Source organism: Pseudonaja textilis, chromosome 7 (assembly GCF_049901715.1).
Source record: "Pseudonaja textilis isolate UNSWEBS1 chromosome 7, rPseTex1.2, whole genome shotgun sequence".
NCBI lineage: Eukaryota > Metazoa > Chordata > Lepidosauria > Squamata > Elapidae > Pseudonaja > Pseudonaja textilis.
Window position 1 is genome coordinate 20,779,652 of NC_141996.1, and position 22,554 is coordinate 20,802,205.

At 38.1% G+C, this 22,554-nt stretch overlaps 1 protein-coding gene across 30 annotated transcripts in view; it reads right to left on the reverse strand.

The window, feature by feature from the left end:
- ATP8A2 (ATPase phospholipid transporting 8A2) overlaps nt 1-22,554 on the reverse strand; it is a 346,608-nt gene that overhangs the window by 185,086 nt on the left and 138,968 nt on the right. The window lies entirely within an intron of this gene.

Genomic DNA, 22,554 nt, shown 5'->3' on the forward strand with positions numbered 1-22,554 from the left:
AGGGTATTCGTCTCAAAGTGCATGGCTAAATGTCTATGGAGATTCTCAGTCATCCAGGTCACAGTTGTCACAGTTGTCCCCCAGTTGTGATTTTTCAGGAGGCAACGGGACTTTCTTGTTCTTCTTTGAAGATGTTCCGCTTCTCATCCAAGGGGCTTCTTCAGCTCTCCTTAGATGGGACCCTTCACTGTACTTTCGGACTTGCAAGATTCTGTTGATGTGGCCTCACAATAAAGTAGAATTAGCTTGTCTGGTCATGTTTGATGTCTGGTCTATCTAGAAAGGCTGACAGCAGCCTTTCAAACAAGATGACAACATTCAGTAAAGGGGACCTGGAGCCAACCCACTTTACCAGAATGTACCAGGTGGAAAGAAATACTCGGAGACAAGTGGTCCCTCTCTTTTCCTGTGATCAAAACTGGAGAAAGTGTTAACCAAAGCAAGCTCATTTCCAAGTATGATCTGCTAGGATGGGAATCAAAAGTACTGTCTAGATTCAAAGCAACATCTAATTTACTTTATTTTTAATTTAAAAAATATTTGACTCAGAGATTTATGCTGTTACTTAGACTAATCCAATAGAATTTAACAGATTAAAAAAAGAACATCAATTTTTATTCACTTTATATTCTTTCTTTTCCTTTTCCTTTTCTCCCATTTCATAAGAATTGATATTACAAGATTCAACAAATAAATGAAAACATCTTAAATCAAACAGTGTAGAAACTGAGATTCCCCCTTTCTCACTCTTACAATCTCACACGCACACAATACCAATCAAGCAGCACACTAAATAGCAGATTTATTTTTTTAAACTTCCAATTTAACTTAGAGGTTTTATTCCTATTTCTGTAAGTTAAATGTTATGATAAAGGTTAAATATGATTGCCTTCTTGAAAAAGTCTTATGATCTCATGATATAAACATAATTGGTGTGTTTCAAAGAAAAAGCAAGTTCAAAATTTGCTGAGCAAACTAAAGGGAATGCACACGAGCAAAAGGCATTTGACCACTAAGCTTTGATCCATTAAGTTGAATGAGAAAATGATTACTCTATGCTATTTCACATACAGGTTTCTGTTTGACCAGAGATGTGTGTTCCTTAGACCATTAACTTTGGCAATATATACATTCAAAGGCTTAAAGCTTGTATATTATTAAAATAAGTCTATGTAACTGGAATCACTTAGGGCTGCAATCATACTTTTTAATGGGTCAGTGAAAAAAAAACCTGAAGACATTCTTATACCAGGAGGGTAAAACTGCAGGGTTCGCTGAGAATGACCTAGACTGCAAGCACGTTTACACACAGCTTACTTCCTTCTCAGCATCCTGTCAATGCCATAGGGGACTGGTCTTATTTCATTTACATAGGCCATGAAATTCTTCCCAACAGAAGAATATTGTATTACCATATACAGATTTTCCAACCAGGCCACCAGATTTTCAATAGTCTGGAGAATCAAGCCCTTAAGAAAAACAGATTGTGTAGGCAAGACTAAAGAAACAGGGGGACTACCTTGGTGCTGATTTCTTCTGCAGGATTCAAGCCATTTTGCTCGAAAGCCACCACTTCAATATTTGCATGAGAAAACAGGGCACTGAAACTCAATTAAAACTAGCTCCAACTTCTTTTTGTTTTATTCACTGAATACGCACAATTGTGGCCAAAGTTTTCTTATGACTCACAGTCACATTACGCCCTGCTGGTGTTCGCAGCTGCATGAAGAGGTGAAAATTAATTCTGATACCCTAGCTAGCTGGTTTTGAGGCCCTTCTCAAAAGACACTGCCAATTATCTCAAACGTGGCTAAATTATATGCAATGCTCTTTTGATAGGTCTCCATTCAGCTAAGACTAACAACTCTCTTTCCTTCTGATTTGTCGGGATTCAAGTATATGTAAGAAACACTGGGGTGGGGTGGGGGGAGAGCTACTAAATATCCTGTTATCCCCACTGGAATTAATTTAAGGGCAAGTAAATGATTGAACAGAACACTTTTTAGAAGTGAAATATGTTTCCCATTCTGAATGTGTAATTCCAAAAGGAGATGTTTGTCCACCAGGTTAAGCCTCCCGTATCCAGCTTTAGCCATCTCTTGGAACAGTGATTTATATAACAAATGTCAGGAAGTTCATTATCTTAAAAAGATAAAGCAGAAGTAGCTTAAAAGCGTCTAAAGTAAAGAAAAAGTAGAGTAGGAAAGACAAAAAGGTAAAATATAAATGAAAGGCACACAAAGAAAAGGCCAATAAAGATACAGAAATCAGAAATAAAGATTAATAATATTTTCTTTCTCAAATACATGAATGAAAGATGTATTATTCTGTTATTATCACATCTGAAATCAAGCCCCAGTGTGTGTCAGCATGGGGGTAGAAAGGAAGATTTGCAAGAAAAATAAACTATCACTCAACAGAGATATTCATTCAGAATCAACATGCTGACCATTGTCTTTCTCTAGTGAGTATGACATTCCTTTTTTCTGTGCTTTGCTTTCTCTTCTATTTCATTGTCACTTTCCCTCCCTCCTTAAACTCCTTTCTTTGTTTTTCTCTTCTGGAACTTTCTCTCATCCAAGGAAATCTTATGCTTTCTTTTTTTCAAGAATGCATAGTCTGAAAATGATTTGAAAGAAGGTGCTTTTAATCTTGCCATTCAGCTAATTTTTAAATCTTTTTCAAGCTTCCACACAACTTGGAAAATTCATTGTCACAAACCTTTTCAGGGTCACAAAATTTATTATTGAATTCTATGTCTGAATCTTATGGAGGGCAATAATTAGAATTAAATAACCACAGTTATTTAATTGCTTTTCTCTAGAGCTGGTTAAAACAGAAGGGGCCTAAGTAACAGGAGCAGAAATTCTCAAAACAGGTGGACAGATTATAGTGTTCAGACAAGGATTAACCTTACTGGCAATATAGCAATAATTCTTTTAGGGGAATTTCCTTCTTTTAAGGATCCATCATGCCATCTGAAAATTCTATCCATAACAGGGATCACCTTCCATGATCTCTTAGCCTTCACTTGGAAGTAAGATATATGTTGACCAGGGAACTCTCTTAATTTTGAAATCAATCAATGTAGGGAACGGCTTACATCAGAATGAATAGCATTTTATTTATATATTTCTTTTCTTGTATAATAGGGCCTCTGCAGAACTTGCTTCTTAATCCATTGTGGTGACTGTTGTCCACACTGCCTTTGAAGCCATACCTATTTCAGTTGGTTTAAAATAATCTTCCAATGGGGGAAGAAGGCAGACCCTCCTTGCTGACGGACCATAGATCATGACTCTGCGGCTATGGTCTGTGCTCTTTCGTTGGAGAGCCCCGATTATTACGATTAGGGGCTGAAACTGCCTTGGAGGGGCGGCGGAGTAAGGGGAAGCCATAAGCCAGGTTGAGGGGAGCCACTTCTCCCCCCCTGGGCTTGGTCTTTTTCCCCCCGAAGATGACTGCAGCGGTGGTTTAAAATGGCCACCCCGAAGAGGAGGACTCAGCTGGATTAAGATTTGTGCAGGAGGGAAGAAAGAGGTGGATAACATCTGAACCGGGAAAACTGGGCAATACAACTAAACAAAAGTACCCCGGGATTAAGGTAACATGGAATTTTTAAGAAAAGAAAAGTGAGCAGCGAAATTACAAAGGGATAGGGGAAAAAAAAAAGAAAATATTTTTGACAGCTAAGCGGGGCTTTGAACCGGGAAAGGAAGAAGCTGGAACTAAAGATTTAACTAAATTGGATTAAAATATTTTGGGAATAAACAGGCATAAAATAAAGCTGGATTTAAGATTGTCAAAAAATAATAATAATAAACTTTACAAATTGGAGACTGGACTGTGCTGGAATATTGAGGTTTGAAAAACCCTAAATAAAAAAATAGGGGGAAAAGGTGAAGACTTGGTATAATGGAGAGTGCCACCTTTTGACAAAAACTTGAGCTCAAATAAAGGGAAAGCATCCTGTTTCTGAATGAACTTATGTGGATATAATATTAAAGAAATATTGAAACAAAGTAAGAATCTTAGAAAGTGAAAGCAGAACCAGAATAAAGAAAAAAGCAAGGAAAGACTGACTGTGGGATTGATTGATGTTTTTGGTATAGACCCTGGGCTGGAATAACTGAGAACTTTAGAAAATTGAAAGAAGAAAGAAGGAAAGTAAAAGTGTTTTTTTTTTTGTGGACTTTAATGATCATAAAATATAAGAGTGTGTAATGATGATATTTTTTCGGGAATTAAAAATGGAACTTAAAAATATGAGAGAATTACTACAGGAAAGAGGTGAATCACTTTGCTCTGTGTTAGAAAAAAATGGAAATGGCGATTGAAGAACAAGAAGAGCTTCAGAGGAAGAGGAGTTGATTCAAGGAGAAGACATTTTAAATAGACAATTAACACAAAGAACACTACAAAGAAGTGGGGAAAGAAGGAAGGTTAAAAAGTTGAGATTTAAGAAGGCAATCAAAAGGGGGAATACCTGTGAAGTCAGGAAAGGCAGAAAGACCCAGCAGAAAAGGGGAAAGGTTGATATTAAGAAAGAGAGGGACATAAACTGGAATGAGAAAAGATATGGGGAAAAGAGGGGGAGGAGAAGCAGTAAGAAACAGGCGCATAAAATAAAGAAATACAGAAATAGTAAAATGTTGAAAAGAAATTGTTTTTTCAGAGATAATGGTTGATGAATTAAAAAGGGGATTCTGCAGGGTGACAAGCGGTAATAAGAACATTTCTGCAATTAAAAATATTTAGAAAATAGTGTTATATAGATACTGATAACTCTTATTAAAAATCAAGGGGGGGGAATATGCTGCGGAATCTAAATGAAAAGATGTAATGATTATTATTGTAACTTCTTAAAAATAATGGTTTATTCGGAATCAAGATGAGGGAATATTTTAATCATTGAGGTGTCACACTCAAAACAGTAAAAGGGGGGAAAACCTATACTTTTTTTTTTAGTGTTAAAATTTGTATTAATCTAGAATTTATAAAAAGAATGTGTAATGGAAAGGTAATATGACAGACTAAAGAACCAACTAAATTAATAAGTTAATATAGACTATTAAAAGCAAGGAGAGACATTGGTAACTTTTCATTATCATTATCATTATCAGGCAAACACATATTGTTTATCTTTATTTTTAAAATAAATATTAAAGGATTATATTTGAAATAATTGAAATGAAACAAAAAGATGTTTTGATTGAGATTAATGAAAGAGGCTAGAATTAATGTGTTTGTTTCTCTCCTTACTGAAAATTTGGAATGGAAAAGGTAATAATAGAATTAAGTATCCATATATGAATGTATAATTGCTGTCATATTTGTATGTAAAGGTGATGACCCGGAAATATGTTGTCCACTAAAAAGAGATTTTTGTTTTTAATGTGAAAAACTGAATAAAATTTGTTAAAAATAATAATAATAATCTTCTCATCATAATAATAACTTCACTCAATTTTAATGCAATCTTTTATAATGTGCATATGTATAGAAGATGAATAAAATCCATGATTAGATTTTGGGTGGTTGTCCAGGTACTTCAGAGGACAGCTGGTCTAAAAATCAATAAAACAAATATTAACGCATGTGAAAAATATGCCATTTATTCTTGACTTGTACTTGAAACAGCACATCAGTTTGTATGAAAAGTGAAATGGCAGTCTTACAAACAAATAACATCTCTTGTGTTTTTTCATTGTTTTTTATTCAATAATCTTTCTCAAAAATTCCCCACTACAGCCTTTCCAATGAAAATCAATTTCAATTTCAGGACTTCTCATAAAGCAATATGAGAACAACATTGGAAAAAGCGTCTTTCTCCTCCTGACAATTATATATCCCAGGGGGCAGGATTTCTATAGTTTATTCTCCTTTTGAGGCAATTTCTGCCACTTCCGCTGTCTTTACACAGGACACTCGTTTCCTTTCCTGACACTTCACTGGAATGTCAGAAGCAGCCCTAAATGGGGGATATCCTGGCGGCTGTTCATCATTTTGAGATACATCCTTTGCACTATTATCCCCACACAGCTGGTGTGCATCAATCAGCAAAGACTGAAAGAAAGCTATGTTCTGGCTATTATGGCTGAAGTTATCTTTGCACCCGGAAAGGATGATAAATTTTTGCTCTATGAACACTTAGATCCAGGAGAAAAAAACTACCGTACTTGTATTGTAAATTTTTAAAAATTCCTTTTTGGTTTTAAAAACATTTTTAAGTCTGGAAGTTTTTTCCTTCTTATTTCTTGTTTCAGTAAATGGATACCATATTTCCCGCAACTGGAGATTTTTTCCCTCCATGCTTGAGGATCCTGGAAAATGGATATTTAAAGTAAAACAAAGTACTTGTTCTTTGTGATACTATAGACTTTGTCTATAATATAGACAAATTGTCAATAATATAGATTTTGTCTTTGATATAAACAAATTATTTTAAGCAAATACATTCTCAAATGCTGTCTGAAAACAGAACATAGAACACAATATTTCATAGGGCCTGCTAAAAGTTATTGTTTAATGAATGATGATGTTCATATCCTGCACTTTTGTGTTCCCTTTCTAATAATCAGATAATAATAATAATAATCCTTTGTTCCCTCTGCCAGAACAATTTTGCACAATTATTCCAGCCCTGCTGAAAATCAAGGGCAAGAAAACTACTATGGAATAACATGCGTGGAGACAGGACTTTTTCCCTCTTTGATCCAATGGCTTAAGCATAGTGGGGACGTTAGATATTTGGAGAGCACATTATAAGTGCTCAAAGAAAATAGCTAACATAAAAAAACACCCTGCCATATTTATCAGCTCCTTAAAATTTTCCTTATTTCTCTGATTTTTTTTTATTTCTTTTGAAGAAGGAAGTACGTAACTCTGGAGTACAGCTGCCAACTCATTTTTTTGTTGTTGTTGTTTTAATTTTATAGGCTCTATATGGAATCCACAAGTATCTACAGCTTGGTGTTTTGCAATACATCAGCTTGATTTTTGTTTTAGATAAAAATAATATGTTAATGAGAGGTGCAGTGGCCTACAGGTGGAGCTCTTGCCTCATAATCAGGAGGCTGTGAGTTCAGTCCTAGGTAGAGGCAGATATTTCTCTCTCTGGGCACATTGAGAATGTATCTGCTGCAAACTCCGCATTGGTGGCAGGAAGGGCATCCGGCCAGTAAACACTCAGCTCCATTCAGTTGCCCTGACTACACCCCTATGCAAGGGATTACGGTGTCATTCAAAGACAAAAAATAAAATAATATGTTAACATTCCAAAAGGAGAAGGGATAGGAAGGCTATTGGATGACAATGAAGCACCTGCAGGAATATTGGTGTCCAAAGGCAGCATGTTAGGTAGGGACTCAATACATGCATATCAAAAGAACTAGTTAGCCAACCAATGGACACTTACACATTGCTGGATTTTAGGGGGATTAGTTTTACCATACACACATGTGAACATTGCAAACAAATTTAAAATGGTATGGTTTATAAAACAGTCCATTTAAAGGAAGTTCCCTCTTGGCTCAATAGCTGGCTCCTATAATTCTCTTCTTGCTCTACTAACATATTCACCAATAACAACGGACCAGAAGAAGCTACAGAACAGCAGAAAATAGCACTTAGATTTGTATACCACTTCACAGTGCTTTACAGCCCTTTCTAAGTGGTTTACAAGGTCAGCATATTGTCCCCCCACAATCTGGGTCCTCATTTTACCGACCTCGGAAAGATGGAAGGCTGAGCCGACCAGAATCAGACTCCTGGAGTGAGCAGTGAGTTAGCCTGCAGTACTGCATTCTAAACACTGCGCTGCCACCACGGCTCTTACATCTGTTTATGAAACATGTCGAAAAACAAGACAGAAAACCAGCTATCTGTATAGCTGAAATGGCTCTGTTGTACAGGTAGTCCTCGACTTACAACCACACTTGGGGCCAGAATATCCATTGTTAAACAAGGCGGTTGTTAAGTGAGTCATGCCTCATTTTATGACCAATTCTGGCCATAGTTAAGTGCAAGGACTGGTTTTCTCAGTGCTTGTGTAACTTCAAGCGGTTGCTAGACAGATGGTTGTGAACTGAGGACAACTTGTAGTTCGTTTTTGTCAAAGGTAATACAGCACAATCTCTACAATTCAGCAATGGCCATAATAATTAGAGCTGGGATTTCTATAATGATTTTTTAAAAGCTTGCATTTCTTTCAACTCTTTCCTAGACCTGAAGCAGAACACAACGGGTTTTTTTTTGGGGGGGGGGGGTTACTTTTCTAACTAATAAGCTATGCCTACCCAAATGCCAGATTAGGGAATAGGATGGCAATGAGACTGGATAAGATTTCTACTCTGGTATATATTTAATATGTTAACATAAATTGTTCTTACTTTTTAAGATATCACTTTGCCTTTAATTCACTGGTACAATCAGTGAATTCTGGTTCGTTTCCTCAACAGATTCTAAGCTTGCTTTGTAACTAACATGTATTCCAATTGCTAACTGAAAAATGACTGAGGGTCACTAAAAGCTCTTATCTTTCCGACCACCTGAATAGTGGGATAATATAGATTTCCTCTTCAATCTACTCATCTACTCCTGGGAAAAATGAGAACATTTTTCAGGCAAGATGCGTTTAGTACACATTCTCAAAATATTAATGGTTCCTGAAATAAAATGCAATGTTTTAAATAAATAATAAATAAGCAGAAAACAAATACAAAATTAAATGTAAAATGTCTTAAATGTCTTAAAGAGGAGCTTTATGAAGTCACTGGCTCTAAGAGCCATTTCTTAAAGCACTAAAGCAGCCACGTCATGTGGAAGGTCCAGGGTAGCTGCTTTGAAGATTTTCCTGGTTTGAGTATGTAAGCATCATCTCTTTGGTTCATCAACAATCTTTGCATAGGCACATGAAGACAACAGAGCCAAATCCTTGTGAAGCAGCTCCGCTAAGCCTTCTGGAGGTTATTTCTACCTCAATGTTTCAAGGAAGGGTATTTTTCTCATGCCAGCAGTGCACTTGATGAATGCGTTGTAGAGTCTATTCTGAAGGCCATCTTTTGAATATTAACTTTATTTTCAGCAAGAGTCCATAGCCTAGGGACTTTTAATATAACTGGCACCAAAGTTTAGTTTCCTGTTGAGTAGGAAGTAAATTCATTGTGCTGAAGAGAAACTGAATGTTTAGCCGCCAGCCTGAATTATAAATAATCCTGATGCCTTAAAAGGACCATTGTCAATAGCTCATCTTTTTCCATCCTGGAAACTACAGCAATCCCCCTTCTGTCTTATCTTCCAAACTTGGAGACTTGATATTTTATTCTTCCACATGACTATAGTGAAACCTGGAACTCCTAATGCTACTGTAGCAATTGTATAATATCTTTTCTACAAGTTAGGAATTGATTGCAACCAATACTGTATATAACTTCCTTCACAGACCCTGACCAACTAATCTTCATAACTTCAATACTGTAAAACAACAAAATACACTAGAAGTGGAGTTGCCTTTCCAAGATGAAAAAAAGATCCACATTATTTATTTTTTGCAAACCTGCATGGATTTTTGATTGTGGAATCAAGGAATTATGATCAATCCCAGTGTGTTGTGATGAGATCCCTGGCTAGAAAGAATTGTCACTATAAAATGCTGCATAAATAAATCATGCATAATTGAGGAGATTCTGGAAATTTAGATATTCAAACCATGCTCCGTTTGAGAGGAAGCTCGGGGAAAAACACAATTATACTATCCTCAAAAAACAAAAAGTACAAAGATAAATTATATTGGGAAATCAGTTAGAATTACATGGGCATGCAAAAAACAATATTTACAACATGCATAATAAAAGATTTTTTTGTTGTTGAAGTATTAAAACAGTCATAGTCATCTATCTATCTATCTATCTATCTATCTATCTATCTATCTATCTATCAATCAATCATCTGTCACAGTGGTTAGAATGTAGTACCGCAGGCTACTTTGGCTGCCAGCAGTTTGGCAGTTCGGGTTTCACCAGCTCAAGGTTGACTCAGCCTTCCACCCTTCCGAAATCAGTAAAATGAGGACCCAGATTGTTGGGGGCAATATGCTGACTCTGTAAACCAGGGTTCCACAACCACCGGGCCGCGGACCGGTACTGGTCCGTGGAACATTTCCTACCGGGCCGCCGGTTTGCTGGGCGCCGCCATCTTGTTTGACGAGAAAGTGCTTCCGGGTGAGCTTTTCCGGTTGGAAAGCGGCGTTTGGGTCCTGAAGGAATCCTCGTGCCTTAGTTTCATTGAAGGGGGGGGCTTCGAACGAAACTAAGGTGCAAGGATTCTTTCAGCACCCAAGGCAAGGCGAGCTGAGCGACCGTCCCGAAGCCGTCCCGAAGTGAAGCCCATTGACAAAGGTACAAAGGAGGAGTTGAAGGTGGCAGGGAGAAGTGGGGGACGGCTGGCTGGCCGGTCGCTCGGCTCGCCTTGCCTTGTCATGCGAACTGATGCAGGTACTGGGCCGCGGATCATTTTGTGATGCCGGTACCGGGCTGTGGCACAAAAAAGGTTGGGGACCACTGCTGTAAACCACTTAGAGAAAGCTGTAAATCACTGTGAAGCAGTGTCATGCCCCTGTCGGAATCTGACTCGGAGGGGGGAGCCAAACAGCTGACAGGGAGTGGGAGTATGGCTCCGTTGGCTGTGGAAGAAACTGGGGAAGGGCAAAGTCTGGCTGGGCAGAGCAGGGGAGAGGTAGAGCAAGGGAGAGGGAATTCAGAGGAAGACCCAGGCCCACCTCCTCTTCATCCTAGGGCACGTAGGAAGGAACAGAGAAGGGAGCAACATGAGTTGTGTGGCTTATGGGGGAGGAAAGGGCCCTAATTCCCTTCATTAGCTGCAGCTGGGAACACAGTGTATAAAATAGGAAGCTGCGCACAGCAAGCTGTTGGGAGCAAACATGAATTTATCTTGTATCATCGTGGCTTATCTGTGTTCCTGGTGTCTTTCCAGGAGTGAGTTTTGCCATGCTTGCAAGTCTGAAATTCCTCCTCCTGCCATGTCAAGCTAATTACTTCAGCTTGGTTTGTTTGGATTTTTAGTTACTGTTTGTATGTACCTTGTTTTGGACTGAATTTTCTACAGTGAAAGACTGTTCCTGGGAGTTTTTCCTCCAGTCAAAAGTAACCTGGACATTGGGGACAAAGTTGGAGATAATAAAGGGACTTTTATTGCTTATTTGACTGTGTTGCATTTGTGCCATGCCCCGGGTCAGCACAAGTGGTATATCTCTAAGTGCTTCTGCTATCCATCCATCCATCCATCTATCCACCCACCCATCCATCCATCCATCCATCCATCCATCCATCCATCCATCCATCCATCCATCTATCTATCTATCTATCTATCTATCTATCTATCTATCTATCATCTATTGCCCATATCACACTTCAAGGCAACTCTTTTTCAAGAACTGTCTGGCTGCTGCAAAACTGCCTCAAGTTGTCTGTGAATGTGTGGGTACTTCACATCAGTCCCAGCAGAAGTGTTGCCTATATACAGACATGCATGCGTAGAAAAGTGGGCCACTCTTTAAAACAGTCACACTGCTCTTGCAAAGGATACAGTTGCTTTAATGAGCTCCTTGTGCTAACAGGCAATGCCAAATGCTTCTTTCAAATGTTTTGCAGAACTTTTAAGAGAGAAAACCATACTATTAAAGACATTTATTTTTACTGAACTAAGTTTGTGATGGTGGGCAGGAAGAAGGAGAAACCCAGTAGGCTTTATGCTTTTATGTTTTCCACTTATAGGTACTGGATGGGATATCAAAGAAATATTATTCGCAATTAGCCTTTGGCCTCCTATCCTGCCAGTTCTCTACTGGACACCCACACTGCAGTTCAGGAAAAGCAAAAAGAACTACATCCCATTTAATTTAAATAGAAAATTAAACTCTATTGGCTATATGTAGAACTTTAACAGAATGTACAATTTTTGAAAACCAGCTCTGCAGCAGAAAGTTTGATGGCATTTTTTTTTTTTTTTGCATTCATACAGCATGAGAGAAAACATTTAATGTAAAAATGTTATATGGCATCTATTCAAACTACCCATAATACCCACCTTTGAAGTAGCAGCTCACACTTTTTGTAAAGAAATGATTTCTTTCTTGGAAATCTGAGGTGTAGGTCATCCTTATTCATGAAGTTGAAGAAACTGGGCTTTCTGTGGTTTTGCTTCCAGCGACCAGTTTACAAGTAAAAAAAAAAAACTTTGTATGCGCGACTATATTTTCTATTTAACAATAGACTGAACAAACAGTTGAATCCGGAGTTTGATCTTTGCAATTCTTCATAATCTTAGGTGCCGCTGAGATCATGAACCCATTCATTTCTCACTGGCCCAGGGCGTTAATGAATTTTTCATCCCAGAACAGGGAATGGAAAGAACATGAAAAGAGAAAATTTGTCTCTTTTTTAAAAAGTGCTATGCTACAAACACAGTTTTTGTATTCGTGGAGAAAAAAAAATGGAGTAAATTAACCAACCCACAAGGAAAAATAAATTAGGAGTGGAACATGTTTCCTTAACTGACCTCTTGCCTTTCCTGCAGAAATTGAAACACTCATAATATCCCTTTCTCCTTTTTCTTGCCTGCAAGGAGTTTGGGGTGAGAGATACTGGTCCCAAATCATCCAATGAGCTTCCAAGTTTGGGTGGACTAGAGACTTTCCCCTGGTTGTAGACCAATATCTTAATTATTACGCATGCTAACTCACTGGCTAACATTTTCAAAGCTAGTGTAAATTAACAAAAAGAAAAGGAAACTTTGAGACAACACAGAGCTGCTCTGGCTTAGTTGTCATATAGATAGCTCAGTGTCAGGACTGCTTACACACTTGCTACAAACCCAGCCATTGAGGCCTGCAAATTATGTTTATGGCAATATTATTTATTAGCCACCCATCTTATCACAAGGTAACTCTTGGATAGCTTACAATTATAAAAGATACACACACACACAAAATACACACACAAATTAATATACAGAAACACAATAATCCAATTACAGATGGGGAGGGTGGCGGCACAATGTGGGGAACACAGGATCTGTGGTTAATCAATCAAACACCTCCTCTGTAATGTTTACCACTTGGGGTCCTCAGCCAGGTTTCTAAGCCCTTACAAAAGGTCAGGAGGGTTGGGGCCAACCTCACCTTGTGGAGGGGGGAAGGGGTATGGAGTACAAGGTGTTCCAGAGGGCAGGTGTAGCAAACATTATGCTAAAAACCAGCCACTGTGGTTTATTTACCATAGCTATGCAAAGTTTGGATTAACATATGAACCAAATCGCCGAGCATTGGTGGTAACAACGAGCAGATAAGAGCACATAGTTAAAGCCATCAGAAATTGGGTTCTCTTTAATGCTGACACCTATGGAGTCTGTTGTCTCCTTAAATTGCTGATAATTTAAGGCAGCCTTCCTACAAATTCAGGGCAAAGGATTGACATCTTAAAGATATGATGCTTTCAAAGGAAAGCTTTATTCTTTTTTGGAAGAAACTTCTCAGAAAGGCTTGCCCATAGTGCTGAGATAGCGGGGCTGCCTTCTTCCCTGTTTTTCCTCCCTTCTATCCTGTTTCCTTGTGACACCGATATAGACCTTCATCAGAACAGGGGATAAATTGTGAGAAACGTTGAACTGATACTTAGGTTGGAAGGCAAAAGTGGAGAATTTTAAATTCTCATTTTTTTCATACATACAGCAAAAAATATTTGCCTCTAGGATAGTCTCTCCTTCCAATTGCTGATCTTCTGGTTTTATCAGGATAAAGAATTGCCCATGCTTCCACTGGAATGCAACAAAAAACGTTTGCCTGGTTTTCTCTCCAGAACGCATCTATGATGAATGACTCAGTTTCTAGAGCTTTCTGAATTACAAAAAGACAGCTTCCCTTTTTCCATAAAAAGAGAAGCAAGCAAGCATTAAATCAATCTATAACCCATAGTAAGTAAGCCCCAGGATTTCAAGATGCAATTCCTCCTCAAATTCTACAGATAACAATCCTATAAGGTAGGTTGTGCTGAGATAACTTCTTTCCCAAATACAATTCTAATAGAATTCGATGTAGCACATTTTATTGAGAAGATTGGAAATGGGCTACAAGAAGCCTAGAAACAACACTGTTTCCTATTTATTTATTTATTTTAGGGAATTTATATTGCTGCCTATTTGCACATGGCAATTCAAGGCGGCTTATAGGAATATTAAAACCTCATATATAAAATAATAAAACTAATAAAAGAGAATAATTATATAATAAAATAATATAATAAAACATCCCCCGCCCCCCACCCTGCTCTGGCGACAACACATCACGTGAGCCATTTAATGGGCTCCATCCTGCTCTGCGTTCCCCAGGCCCGCTGGCAGAACCAGGTCTTCAGCGCCCTAAAACCAACATATCCCTATATACATTTGTTAAGTCGCGGGAATGAGACTCAGGACACCAGCATCATCACCAATTGTTTTTACTTCCTTCTAGGACTGAGCGCCGGAGAAACTGCGGCAGCCTTTTTTATATTCGGGCTGCTTGTGGCTGTGGCCAGTGACGGCTCTTCAAATTTCCCGCTGCCATGGACCGACCAATTGCAGGTAAGTATGCTAATACATAACACCCCTCCCCACCTGGTCTGGTCCAACCAATCTGAGTGTCGCCTGCCGTATGTAATCACGTAGGTAGGCGGGGCTTTTATGGGTTCTACTGGACCTGCACAACTCAGTTGTGGGTTGGCCTCTGGCCTGTTCGGACGGATCTGTTGTTCCTCCCGTCCGTCTTCTTGGAACCTCCTGGAAGGTTGAGTCGGCCATGCCATTCCCGCCAGGAATTTCCTGGCTGGTTGAGTTGGCCCAGTGGCTCCCACCAGGGACTGCTTTCCTGCTATCCTTCTGGGCTTGTTCCTGTCTCCCTGACCTGCCTTCTTCCCTGGTTTCAGGTACGTGTTTGCGTTTCTCAACTGGGGCTAGTGTTAGTAGTGGTTGTTGCATAGTTGTCAGGGTTCTTTCTGTTATTTTTCTTGTTCGTAGAGGGTCTTCCCCTCCCTTTGTATTTGTGTTTTGTCTGTTTGAGGGGTCTCCCCCCTCTTCTCTGGTTGTGTTTTGTTTGCTTGAGGGGTCTCCCCCCTCCCCTATGGTCATTTTTGAGGGGTCTCCCCCTTCTTCCCTGGGTTTGTTTTGTTTGTTTGAGGTGTCTCCCCCCTCTTCCATGGGTCTGTTTGAGTCTCACCTCGTGGCTCTAGATCTGAGCTGGTCTATGTGCCTCCTCCAGCTCCTCCTGTCCTCGGTGTCTGAACGGGGTCTGGTTATCTGGGTCACTTTTGCTGGTATCCACAATGCTTCCCCCGTGAAATTTTTTGCGTATACTGGGTCTCCTGTTTGAAATGTGCGGCAATTACTGGAGGAATCTGCTGGTTTTTCTGGGCTATATATGGGGTGAAGTCTGTCTAGATGTGATCTTAGTTTCCTCCCCATGAGTAACTCTGCTGGACTTTTATTTGTTGTGGCACTGGGTGTCATGTGCTGAATGCTTAGTAGCTTATCTATCTTTTCTTGTGTGTCCCCAGGCCCTAGCTTTTGTAATGTTTCCTTTGTGTAACATACCATGCATTCTACCCATCCAATTGTGGCTGGGTGTCCCAGCGCTGTCAGTGCATGCCTTATCCCATGTTGTGCTAGAAACCCTTCGAATGTTGCTGCTTTGAATTGTGGCCCGTTGTCAGACACAATTAAATCCGGCAATCCATGTGTTGCAAAAAGTTACCTGAGCTGTCTAATGACAGCTTCTGTTGTGGTGGAGTGCATGATGCTTACCTCTAGCCATTTGGAGTAAGCGTCTATGACTATTAAAAATATGTGTCCTTTATTTGGGCATGCAAAATCAATGTGTAGTCTTGACCATGGTCCCCTTGGTGTTCCCCATTCGTGTTTTGGTGCTGTGGGAGGTGTTGGCCTAGATTCCCGGCAGTGTTTACACGTTGCCACCCAGTTCCCTATTTCCTTATCCATCCCTGACCACCATACATAACTCCTTGCCAGGGATTTCATTTTTACAATAACTGGGTGTCCCTCATGTAACAATTCTAGTATGCATTTCCTTAGAATGTCCGGTATGACCACCCGATCCCCCCATAGTACGCACCCCTTCAGCATTGAGAGTTCTGTTTGTCTATTCCGGAACGGTTTAGCGGTCTCGTGACTCTCTGTTTCTGGACATCCTTTTCTTACCCAGTTCAAAATCCGTTGCCAGGGTTTTGTCTCTAGCTGTTTCCCTAGCGATGTCTGCTGCCCTTATGGGTAGGTTTTCTAATGTCTCTATTTGAAGGGTTGATGTGGCTGGTGCTGGAAATTTTTAAGCAGGAAAGGAGAGAAAAAGAATAAAAGGGCAGGATCTAGACAAAAGGGAGGAGACTGCCTGGAATTAAAAGGAATCTACAGTGAAACTTCAACAAGACTTCTAAAAGATATATTTTAACTGAAACTTGGCAACTAAATAGTAGAACCCCAGGAAGAGAAAGTGAAAAAAAAAAGCAAAAAAACCCAGCTTGCGTGTATTTGGATTACTTAGTGATCTTTGGATTCTTGGTTATTGCATTTGAATGACTAAAATTAATTGTGTGGTTGTTTAAAAATTTATACAATGGCACTACTTCTGGATGAATTGAAAATGGAACTTAAAAAGTACAAAGAAGATGCACAAGAAGGGAGGGGTTCTTTGGGCTTCATTTTTCAATTCTTAGAAATGGAGATTTGGAACTATGAGAAACAACAAGAAACGTCTGCAAAACAAGAAGACTGGGACAAAGAAGAAGCCATCTTTAATGAACAAGTAATTCTATGTGGGGGAGAAAAAGGAAAGGAGGGAAAGAGAATGGAGAATTTAGGACTTAAAAAAACAACCAAAGAAAAGAAAAATAGTTCAAAAAATAAGTATAATATTGGAAAGCAACAGAAGAGGGGAATACAGAAGAGAGAAATAGAGGTAGAGAGACAAGGGGGTAAAAAGGGGAGAGAGAATAAGAAAGGGAAGAAGGAAAGGAAAAGAAGTTACAAAGGACAGAAACAAGATATAGAGAAACAGGGCCTATTTAGAGATAATGGGTGAAAATTTATCTGAAAAAGGGATTCTGTAATGCTACATAAGTTTGTATTGTTATATTAGTAATAGAAATAATTTTAGAAAATTGGAAACAATGTATGATTAAAATGAGGGATAAAATAGTTACTGTAATCTAGTGAAATGTTTGTTAATAAAACAAATGAAATAAAATAAATGAGAAAATTGAATTAGGAAGGGACGGGGACATTTTAATTAGTTAATGTTTTATAAAATATAAGTGGGGGGGAATTAATTTTGGAAAGCTTATAACTGTTCCCATAGAAGTATGATATTTAATTGAAAAGTAATGTTAAAGAAGTTAAGATTTTAATGAATATTAACATTAACGATAGAATTGATTTGGAATGGAATGTGTTGCTTTAATTACATATATTTATAATCTTTTTTAAAAAGAATATAGTGTGTATTTTAAGAATGTACCAAGCAGAATCCGAATGGAAGTTATGTATTATATTGAATGTTATAACTTTAAGGTATATATTGAAGCTTAAATAAGAGTTAAATGGATAAACTTAAAAGATATAAAAGTGTCATACTCCAATCAGCAACTACAGGAGAAACTTAGTTTAATGAGAAAAGATAATATGAAATTGAAACAGGTCAGACAAAAAGTATAAATATAATGATTTGAATTGAGATGAGATAACTAAAATAAATTTTAGAAAATTAAAAGAGGGGAGGAGCTATGTAGAAAATGTAAAACAGTAGTAAGATATGGAATAGAACATAAAAATGAGCATGAAATTGAATTTGTGTCTGTACGAAGAAATGTAACCCGGGATTACGATACTTTCAAAAAAGATGTTTTATTTGTATTTTTTTGTGAAAACTCAAATAAAATTTACAAAAAAACCAAACAAACCTACCAAACTGTTAAAGACCTCACTTTAAAAGTTCAAAAGATCTCTCTTTTTGTAAGTCTGATCAGTTTGCCCCAGAAAAATTGTAACAAAGCCTATATTTTAATTAAGCTAGGGTAGGAACTCTAACACCTGAATTCTATTATGTAGAGTAAGACATTAATCTGAGCACCTGAGGTAGTTTTAAATCTCATTACTCAAATGCAAATGAATATGAATTATCTCTTATGCTGCAAGTTTGGATGTCATACTTTTCCTTTTGCTTAGAGCTGTCTTAATTATAGTTAATCTGTAAGCAGTTGCTAGTTAAGGATTAGCAATAGGATTTGTATGGTCCTTATAAATCATAATTCAAAACCATATCAATATTATATGTCTCTCAGATATATTTCTTATTTCACAGTGTTTTTTAAATAATATGTAATAAATAATATGGCAATGCCCCATGCTACAAAAGAGGAAATTATTTAGTACATAGAGATTACTAAAATTACATATACTAAATTATTTGGTATAAATTAGTCATTTTATTTTTATTTTTACCCTTTTTTATTGACTTCTACCCTGGTGGTACAATATCTTTGCCCTGACTGTTCTTACCTGTCAAGCCAAGGAATCAGGACCATTCATAAGGTTGCAGCATAGAAGATTTATCCAAGTATGTGACTAGTCAACTAACAGCTAGCGCTAAATTGGTGCTAGATAAAAGTCAGTGGAATTCAAGGGAAGCTGGACCTTGGCCTCTTGTGGCAATGCAAGGACTCTAGCGACATGGTTAATTAGAGTTGTGGTGGCGCAGTGGTTAGAATGCAGTATTGCAGGCTAATTATGCTAACTGCCAGCAGTTTGATTCTCACCAGCTGAAGGTGGACTCAGCCTTCCATCCTTCCGAGGTCAGTGAAATGAGGACTCAGATTGTTGGGGGCAATATGCTTACCCTGTGAACTGCTTAGAGAGGGCTACATAGCACTGTGAAGCGGTATATAAGTCTAAGTGCTAAGTACTATTGCTATTAATTCTACCCCCTTGCTCTGCCTGTTCTTCTTTTACATCACCCATTTTTTACGGGGGCACCTAACAAAATGCTGTGCTTAACCTGAAAAGAGTTGTCCATCTCTGCTTCAAACACATTAACAACTGTGTTCTGATATGCTAAAGATCCCTGTTATAGTTCAGAGAGCTGATTAACAAGGATGAACAGAAACCAGACCATCCTGTGGGTAACTTTCCTGCTGATTCTGCAAAGTGTTGCAGATGACAAGGATAATAAAACTCAGAAATCACTAGCCTTAAACCTCCAAAGGAAAAACCCTGTGTGATTTGAGGGGAGGGGGAAAGGAAGAAAGAAAGGAGAGAAATTTTGCCACCTCAAGCATAGTAAATTAGAGTTGGAACATGTTTTACATGCATCCCCAAGGAGGAACTTGTATAAGGAATCTGTGAAAAAAAAAATCAATTACATTCAGTTTAAAGGGACGCTTTCCAAGTGGTCAGCAAAGAAAACTTTTGGGATGCAGCACATCTGATTGCTCTCCCCATATTTCCTCCACCTTCAATTACTTTGCACACATGAAAGCTGCCAGAATGATCTTTCCCTTACGGTTTTCAAAGTCAGGAAATGAGCATTGGGCTGTCATGAATTGTCAGAGGTAGAACTAGATAATAAGCATTGGTAATTCAATAGCTGATAGATGGGAGCAGGGAGGGAAAGTCAAAGAACTGTATATGGGAAAATAGAACACGTACATAATTTTCTTTGGGACCAATTAATGTTATTCCAGTTTGCATATTCTTAATCATAAATATATTTTAATTTAAGTCACAGGCCAAAGGGGGGGGGGCGCATCTTTTATAATGAAAATCAACAAGTCACCATGTCGATTAAGGGTGGGCTTCTCGATATTTTCTGCTGTAATTTATAAATAAAAAGACAATCTAAATGAAATTACAGTAACCAATGGGAGCTGGTCACTGAAGAAACAAAGGAGGCCCAGCCGAACATAAATATTTTAGCATAGGATTCCAGAGACTTATTTTGTGAGCTAGATTAGAGAGGTTTCTTCTATGTGGCGGCAGAAAGAAAGACAGAAGGAAGAGTCCTTCCTTTCTCTTGTTTGCATTGTTAACTAGTGATTTTATAAAAAAAATATCACAGGGCAAATTATACTAGTATAGTGTTCAGTTGCAGTAAAGACAATCAGCCACAATATCCCACACAACCACTGTAGGAACGCTTGAGGCTACATTCGGTGGCCTGCACTACATTGATTCTGAAGTTCAAACGGCATCCTGTTTTGTATGCAAGAGATCACAGATTCAACCAATGGAGTTCAGAGGCATCTGCAGGATTCCTTCTTCTTATCAAAAATGATAAGAGCAGCACTGCATCGTCATACTACAAACTCTGACTTTTTCACAGATGTGATGCACATACAAAAAAAAGGAGTAAAGCTTACAATGCGACACCACAAGGCTGCTTTTCTCTTAATTCCACACACTCTCCCCAAATAACAAAAGACAGACACCTCTGGAAAAATTAGTTAAGTTTACAAAGTTAAGATCATCTGAAAGCAGAACAAACAACAAGAAAAAAGATTGGCTAAGAAAACACAGATACAATCCCCATTTCCTCTGGCATCGGCAGTTTATATAAAAGTCCTTTTCGCGTCATATCTGAAAGGACACCTAACTGGTAACCCTCTCACAAATTCACCAAACCATTTGTCTCCAACTTTGTTCCTTTAATTGCCACAGTCATGGGCATGCTAATTTAAATGAGCCTACCTCCCATATCGAATATACATGTCATCGCAATTATTGGTTCAGTGTATTTTTTGTAACATTGAAGAAATCTTATAAATCTGAATTGTGGCTTCTCTCTTTACATAGTCAGTCTTTGGAAGAGCAATTTATACAGGAAAATTAATTCCCATCTCCAAAGCCTTAGTGTGAGTTCCTTGACTGACAGCATGGTTGACAGCTTATAATTTTCTTCTATTGCCAAGAATTTGCCAACATTAGTCATCCTCTTTCCATATGGTGGTGGTGGCCAGTTTTAATTATCAGAGCATCTTAAGATGAAAATTTAAAAGTAAAAACAAGCAAAACCCCTTCAAAGGCTCCAAACACCCCGCAGAACAATGTTTAAAAGTGCAATAAAATATTGATACTGTAAAATGATTCAAAGGAGAAAGAAAAGACATGATGTAATTTCAGAGGTTGAAGAGGGGAGAAATAAAAGAAAGTGGAGTGGAGTTTCTCCAGGGAGGAGGAGGAGGAGGAGGAATGCCTTTAACAGCCTATATGGCTTTACAGAAACATTCCTTTCACTTGCCAGGTGCTCCTGGAGAAAATAAAACATTTTTTTATCCCACTCTGAGCTGCTTTAATCATACTCTTGCATGTCAAATAAGACTCTGCACTTTAAAGCCACAGAGGAAGAAAGCTGAAACAGAATTGCCACAGGGAAGAGGAAATTTCAAATTAAATAGTGGGGAAAGAGGGTAAAATTAGGGTCCATCTTTATTTCTTAACTGATGCAACAATATTTTATCAAATCTAGACAGACTATGGTTCGCAACTGTCAATATAAAATAGCATGCATTCAAAGGATTTAATGGAGCATTTATTAGGAGTTAGCTTTTCATTTCCACAGGGGTGCAGTACTTCAGATGCATTTGCCATTCAACATAACTTTAAATATACTTAAGATATATGGTGTATTTATGACTAAAGCCAAAGAAATAAAGTACTGTTGATGCTGGCTCTCAGGAGAAATCTTAAAAAATGAAAATGCAATAAATCTGGGCTTCGTTTGCAGAAAAATGGAGGTACATCACCAGATATGTTGATGTTCTATTCATTATCTGTATCAACAAGGTTAGTTAAAAAATAAACAAGTGGTTGGGGTTAACAACACAGTGTATAGAAGTGCTGTTTCCAAGAATACTATTTTATATCAGCACTAAGGAGCTAACCAACATTCATAACTTTTTCAAATATTTGCTAAACTCTCATTGCAATCATAAAGCAGCCATATGTTGGGAACATTAGCTGAGCGAATAATAACTGAATGTGAATAAACAAGACTATTACTTCAAAGGTCAATAGCAGTCAGAAAATGATACACAAAGCCAAACAAAAATCCAATATATCCCATATTGACTTGAATTCAAGTGTTATATAGCAAAGACAAGAACGTTACATTTTTTAAACAATCTATCTAATACTTCCTTAAGTTTGGAGTACATTTAATATACTTTTTACAGCACAGAAATAAGGGGGCTGTCGTGTTTAAATTAAATATTGAATCTGGCCATCCTAAAAGAGTCTGATGCTACCAGTTATGCCTATGACTATAATCCTATACATACACAATATATAAAAGGTAAGGGAGTCCCTGAAGATTTTAGTCCACTAATTGTTGCTGACTGTAGGGGACAGTGTTCATCACCATTTCAAGGCCAATGTCCGAAGATATTTCCGCAGTCATATGGCCAGCATGACATAACAGAGCACTTTTACCTTCCCACCAAA